Source organism: Contarinia nasturtii, unplaced genomic scaffold (assembly GCF_009176525.2).
Source record: "Contarinia nasturtii isolate CC-2019 unplaced genomic scaffold, AAFC_CNas_1.1 Cnas_scaffold_861, whole genome shotgun sequence".
NCBI lineage: Eukaryota > Metazoa > Arthropoda > Insecta > Diptera > Cecidomyiidae > Contarinia > Contarinia nasturtii.
Window position 1 is genome coordinate 40,453 of NW_022198208.1, and position 6,637 is coordinate 47,089.

General features: G+C 35.7%; 1 protein-coding gene across 4 annotated transcripts in view; it reads left to right on the forward strand.

The window, feature by feature from the left end:
- Positions 1-6,637, forward strand: part of LOC116342276 (calcium/calmodulin-dependent protein kinase kinase 1) — a 101,153-nt gene that overhangs the window by 31,168 nt on the left and 63,348 nt on the right. The window lies entirely within an intron of this gene.

Here is a 6,637-nt window from a genome sequence, read left to right on the forward strand (position 1 = left end):
ACATAAATACTATTCCGAGAGTTTGAAGACATTTCAACGAATATTAGAGGCACCTCCCGAACAAAATTTTGGATTTTTCGCTCTAAAACGAAATTTTGTACCCTTAATATGCATTGAAATTTCTTCAAACTTTCAGAATGTTAACTTTTTGTGAAAAAAATAACCTCTGCAAATTTTCACATGATTGCGATATCATATAGGCATGGCTCCGATACAAAAATTCCCATCTTTAGTAGTTTTTGTAAGAAAAGTGCTTCGAAAATTATTTTTATCTAAAACTAATGTCAGATTTAGTTTTCTCGTGAATTATTTGAGTAAAAGATTTGTAATAAATGCATGTCGTGGATCACAGTGCGGAAAAGTTCATCTTACGGATGTAAGACATTTTATTTTCTATTTCGAATGAAAAATCCCATGAATCACAGAGTTTCTGCTCGATTTTCACGAATTGAAAATATTTGACTCATTTTGGTCCGAGGAATAATGAAAATCGAATGATGTTGATGTCATTATTTTACAAATGCAATTTGACAACATGATGGAATGAAATTGAATTTGCTTCAAATGTATTCAATTTCTTTGAAAAAAGAAATTCTTCCGTGCATTTGTTCAGTAGTCCATCATTCTAATCAGATGTCAACGTCAATTCCCGGCATTCTCTATTGGCTTATATTCATTAAAAACTCAATTTTCATTGTGAAAACTTTTTCCCTTCAAAAGTTTCCATTCCATCCGCCTTAAAATGTGTATTCCTTCTTCGAATCGGCTTTAATCTACTCAATCGATGTCCAAATACCTTTCCTGGTGTGCGTAAAAGAAAACGTAAATTTTTCCATCGAAAAATGTTTCGATTACAAAAAAAAGAGACACGAAAACATCATAATTAAGCAAACTTCTGTATTTGAATAAATGCTGTAAAAAATTGGAAATGTTTTCTCGCAGCACCCCTCTTCCGATAATTCGCGGAATTTCGTCTTCCTCGAAATTAATGATGGTGTCTAAAATCACGCGTTTTCGATGTTGAAAATGTGAAAATGTGTGTTGCGGAAAAACGCGTTTGACAAGCCATCAATCAAACGTTTTCGATTGGTATAATTCGTACGATTACAGCGAACGCTTGAATATGTGGATGGAATTTTAAAACTGGATTGGCGGCAAAGCACTTCAAGTTTCATCTGACGGTTCGAACGATTTACGAAGTAGAATAAAAAACGTCATCAAATTAAAATTGAAATTAACTGATGGCAATCAATCAATTTGCCAGTGCGAGCTGCATGGAATGAGAATGAAACGGAATGAGAAAAAAATGTGCCATTAAGTCGCAGAAAATCGATATAATTAAAATGAATGTGTGCAATGCAGCCACTCAAAAAAACTGTTTGCCTCGTTCGCGCTAAGCAATTAGTTGCTTAAACAGCTGATAATTAATTTTGATAGCAGTGCAAACTACATCGAATCGCTGGAGGTCATATATGCGATACACGACTTGCCGCAAGTCACAACAGTTTTGGAGTTGCGCCCGAGCAACCAAATGGACACTTTATAATTCCATTTCGCGCAACAACAGAAAATGAGAATCGATTTGATATTTAAAATCTAAATTAAATTAAATTATTAGATCGAAAACACGCATAGTTTACATTGTTGAAATCGATATCACGGCGACCGTTCATGATGAAAAAATAAACTGCATAAAACTTGCGCCATCATGAACGGCAATTCAAAGTTTCACGGCGTGTTGAAATGAACTGAGACAACCAGTCTCCAGTTTCGTGGGACGCGCAACACCAACCCGGCAAATTGTCAAACGAAATTAAACATTTTAATTTTTAACACTTTTTACTCGCCTTCTCTCTCTCTCTCTCTCGCTCGCATTCTTTCGCACCATAACAACATTCCGCGAATTGATCGAGCGTGTAATATACATATTGAATATTTGATCACATTCGAAACGGTCAATGGACGTTGTCGATTTCAACATTGTTTCATTGGTAGGTCTTGAATTCAAATCAGAAAAAAAATTATATGGTTATTATACGGTTACACGCACGTCAATCATCGAGCTCAAGTGCTTTCGGCTCTTTTTAATAATTATTAAATGCACCTTTTATGGCACCTATTTTTTTACCAATACTCGATATGGTTGCACAAAACCCAATTTAAATGCATTTTGAAAAAGGTAATTAAAATATGAACATTTTTTGTGGTGATTCGACGTAAAATTGTTTCGAATTTACTTTTCGTCAAATTTCGGTCTCACGCCGTTGAGATTGGTGTCAAATGAATTCACAAATAAATTTTTCAAATGTAAATGGATTCATTCAAATCAGATTGGTGAACTTAAAAATCGATGTAAATCAATTCAAATTTAAGCAAAAGGAGCTAAAATTGCTTTTCACTTTTATCTTAAAATAGAATCTTCTTTTCCAAGAAATTCTTTGGCATAATTCACAAAGCAAACGGGCAAACGGGAAGTGTGCGATTAATAGTGTCTTGGGAATAATTTGAATTAATAAAAGTTGGAATTTGGATCCGACGAATTATCGGAAATTTCATTGTATGTAAAATGAATTTGATTATGCCTTTGTGCTTTTGTCATACTATTTCTATGGATACGAACAACAGATGTTGGTGACAATATGTGCTGTTTCTGGGTCAATAAATAATAATTGCTGTATCGACATTCGACAACATCATTATTCAAGCAGATCCGATCGTCGTCGTCTCTCATTTGATTTGTCTTTTATGATTTTATTATGCAAATGATAAATGATATTATGCTCTCTCTTTCTTCCTACCTCTCTCTATCTCTGACATTCTCCTCGCTCTCGCTCCATTTATCTCTCTCTGTTGCTTCTGCTCCCCTTCACTCTCTCTCTGCCTCTGTGTGCTTATCTGTTTCTCACTTATTAATTCACGCTCTCTATATATGTGTGGTGCACATTCCTTTATATGATTGATTAAATTATGTATTTTCGAAGTTTTCATCGAGTTCAGATATTTAATTAAATTGTGCATAATAAATGAACGTATTTCAAGTTATTTTGGTGCGTACGCTTGCTCTTGTCATCACTCCGATGTCGATTAACCAAGAAATATTCTTTTGAATCGAGTGAACTGATGAACCATTATTATTACATCAATTCAATCCTGTCGCAGACCACATTCCTCGTTCATCTCCATCGATATGACTTGCATTAAATTCATCTCATCGTATTACAAGAATGCAATGGTTATTGCATCCAAATACCGAAACACATGAATTGCAAGTTCCAAGTATGTCAATAAAATTATTGATTCGACACGACATTCCGACACAGCGCAAATACCACTTGGAATGTCGAAAGGTGCTGAAATTTAATGCTTGATTTATTTGAAAACTTTACACCGATAACATTCATTCGACTTATCGTGCTCTTTTCGAAAGGGAATTTGAAAACTTATCGGGATAGAAATGAGAACATAAGTTTAATTAGTTTCTCCAATGGCCATTTTCAATCGATAACATACACATGGGACATTTTTACACATCGAATGCACTTTTATGTTGTTCACCATTTTCTTTCGAGCGTCTCATTGATTGGATTTAGTTTCGAAGGAGATTCGGTGGAAAACTATAATTTTCTGGACAAACTAACTGCAACTCATTTGATGCAAAGATAAATAAAACTTACAATTCGACTGCAATACGAAGTAAATTTTACGAATAATTGATACGTACTACATGATTCAATAAGTTTCCGGAATGAAAATGAGAAAACCAAAATTTTGTCAAAAATACACTTTATTCTTCAACATAGTTCCCTTTTAGCTCGATACACTTCGTCCAGCGTTTTTCTATCTTTTCAATACCAGTTTTGTAAGACGATGTCGAAAGTCCCTCAAAATAGGCATCAGTTTCTGCTTCGACTTCGGCATTGGAGTAAAATCTTTTCCCCTGGAGCCATTTTTTCAAGTTTGGAAAGAGATAATAGTCGCTGGGGGCCAGATCTGGAGAATACGGTGGATGGAGAACCAATTCGTAACCCAATTGTTCCAATTTCGTCATCGCTTTATGTGCTTTGTGTGGCGGTGCATTATCGTGAAGAAACAAAATATTTTTTCTCTGTGTACGTTTTCGTTTCTTCCTCAATTCATCATCCAAACGATCCAATAATGCTATGTAATAGTCAGCATTGATGGTCTTTCCATGCTCAAGATAGTCAATAAATATGATGCCATCCGCATCCCAAAATACACTGGCCAAAACCTTTCCTGCCGATTGTTGAGTCTTTGATCGTTTTGCACGGCTTTCACTCGGTCCTACCCACTGTGCCGCTTGTTGACTGGATTCCGGTGTATAGTGATGAATCCACGTTTCATCCATCGTTACTAATCGAGACACAAATTCGATTGGATTGCGCTTATACATATCCAATCCGCGCTCAGAAGCAATGATACGATTTTCTTTTTGCTCCATTGTGAGAACTCGTGGTACCCATCGGGACAATAGCTTTTTCATTTGCAAATGTTCATGCAAAATATTGAACACAGACCCAATTGAGATGTTCATGGTCTCAGCTATCTCACTCACTTTTAATTTGCGGTCATTTAAAACCATGCGATGAATTTTCTGTATGTTTTCTGGTGTAGTCACCTCAATTGGACGACCTGAGCGTGGTTCATCACTGGTGCTTGTACGGCCACGTTTAAACTCATTATACCAATCGTAAACAGTTGTTTTCGACGGAGCAGATGTCCCCAAAGTTTTCTGGAAGTCATCGATGATTTCTTGAGGTTTCAACTCTTTCAAAAATTGATACTTGATCACTGCACGTATTTCCATTTTTTCCATGTTTTAAAAATAATCAGAGGTTGCACTGTTCAAATGACTGTAACTTGTAAACTATGCGATGGAATGAAATGAAATGTTTTGACAGTCGAGATTTGAAGGTTGGTACTTGACAGCCATAAGACTAATTTTTGTATGTGATGCCATCTAGTGCCCGATTCCGGAAACTTATTGAATCATGTAGTATGTGTGTGTGGTAAGAATTAATTAATGGTATCAAGTGAAACATTCGTAAATGATATCCAATTCAAACTTAAATTTACACAGAAAACCCGACAAAAATCGATGCACACGAGTTTATAGATTTTAATTAAAATATCTGGAAATAAATGGAAGTCAATGGTTAAAAGAAGATTTCCCCGAATTGATGGAGGGTTTGGTAAAGCAAACGAAAGGGGGGAAAGAAACAAAAATGAAAGAAGCTATAATAAAGATTAGAGCGATTTTCCCATGCAATTTTTTAGCCAGATGCAGAGTGAGATTCTGTGCATTTTATCCAGTTTCAGAAATCAGCAAATTTTATTTGTGTAGTGAAAGTACTTTGGGAACCGCGTAAATTGTTGAGAGTTTGTACGATTGTAAATAAAACGTATTAATCATGGTTTTGTATTTTGGGTTTCACGGATTCTTGTACACATGTATTCACTAGGGGGGAGACACCCGCGAATCCATTCACCTTTTGTGTCGGATTTGTACGATTAGTATGATTAAAAAATTTTACAAAGATTCACATTCGATTCAAATTTTTGATTTAAATTGCTATGATTCCAATGATTTGCACAGTGTGAATACAGATTCGTAAAGATCCTTAGATTCATTAAATATTCACATTTTTGTGTTTTTTCTTTTGACCTACAAATGTATGTTGATTTTATAGAAAATAAACATGCTAGCAAATATAAATTAAAATAAAATTCAATTATTTTTGTTTATGCAATGATTTCATTTTTACCGACTTTTAACAATGGAATAAAATTTAACTCAACAATCAACACATTTTATATCATTGACAAAGTGAGATTCTTCGGATCCTTCGGATTCTTCGGATTTGTGAGTCTTGTGTTTTTATTATCATTCTAATGGAATCGTTGGAATCAATGAAATTATACAATTGAGTATTTTAACATAGATTTTTCATTTTGAATTGGTGTCTACCCCCTAGTGTATTCATGTTAAATTGTGCGCTTCGTATGTTATACAAAATCAACATGAACTTTGTTCACTTATTTTTGTCAGTGCAACATAGACAAATAATTCAATTCTATCCCTTTTTGGTTGAAATGAACAGCGAAATGCGTGAAACGAAGTTCTTTTCACGCATTTCGCTGTGCGTTAGACGCACTTCGGCTTCCTCTTCACGCATTTCAGCTCGCTAATAACGCATTCGCTGTGCATTTCACACATTTTCATTCTTTCTTCAAGCCTTTCAGCTCTCACTCCAAGCATTTCGTTGTGTCTTCGACGCATTTCGGCTCTCACTTCAAGCATTTCGCTGTGCATTCGACGCATTTCGGCTCTCAGTTCAAGCATTTCGCAGTGCATTCGACGCATTTCGGCCTTCGCTTCAAGCATTTCGCAGTGCATTCAATGCATTTCGGCTTTCGCTTTAAGCATTTCGCTGTGCATTCGACGCATTTCTCTTTAAGCATTTCGCTGTGCATTCGACGCATTTCGGCCTTCGCTTCAAGCATTTCGCTGTGCATTCGGCTTTCGCTTTAAGCATTTCGCTGTGCATTCGACGCATTTCGGCTTTCGCTTCAAGCATTTCGCTGTGCATTCGACGCATTTCGCTTTAAGCATTTCGCT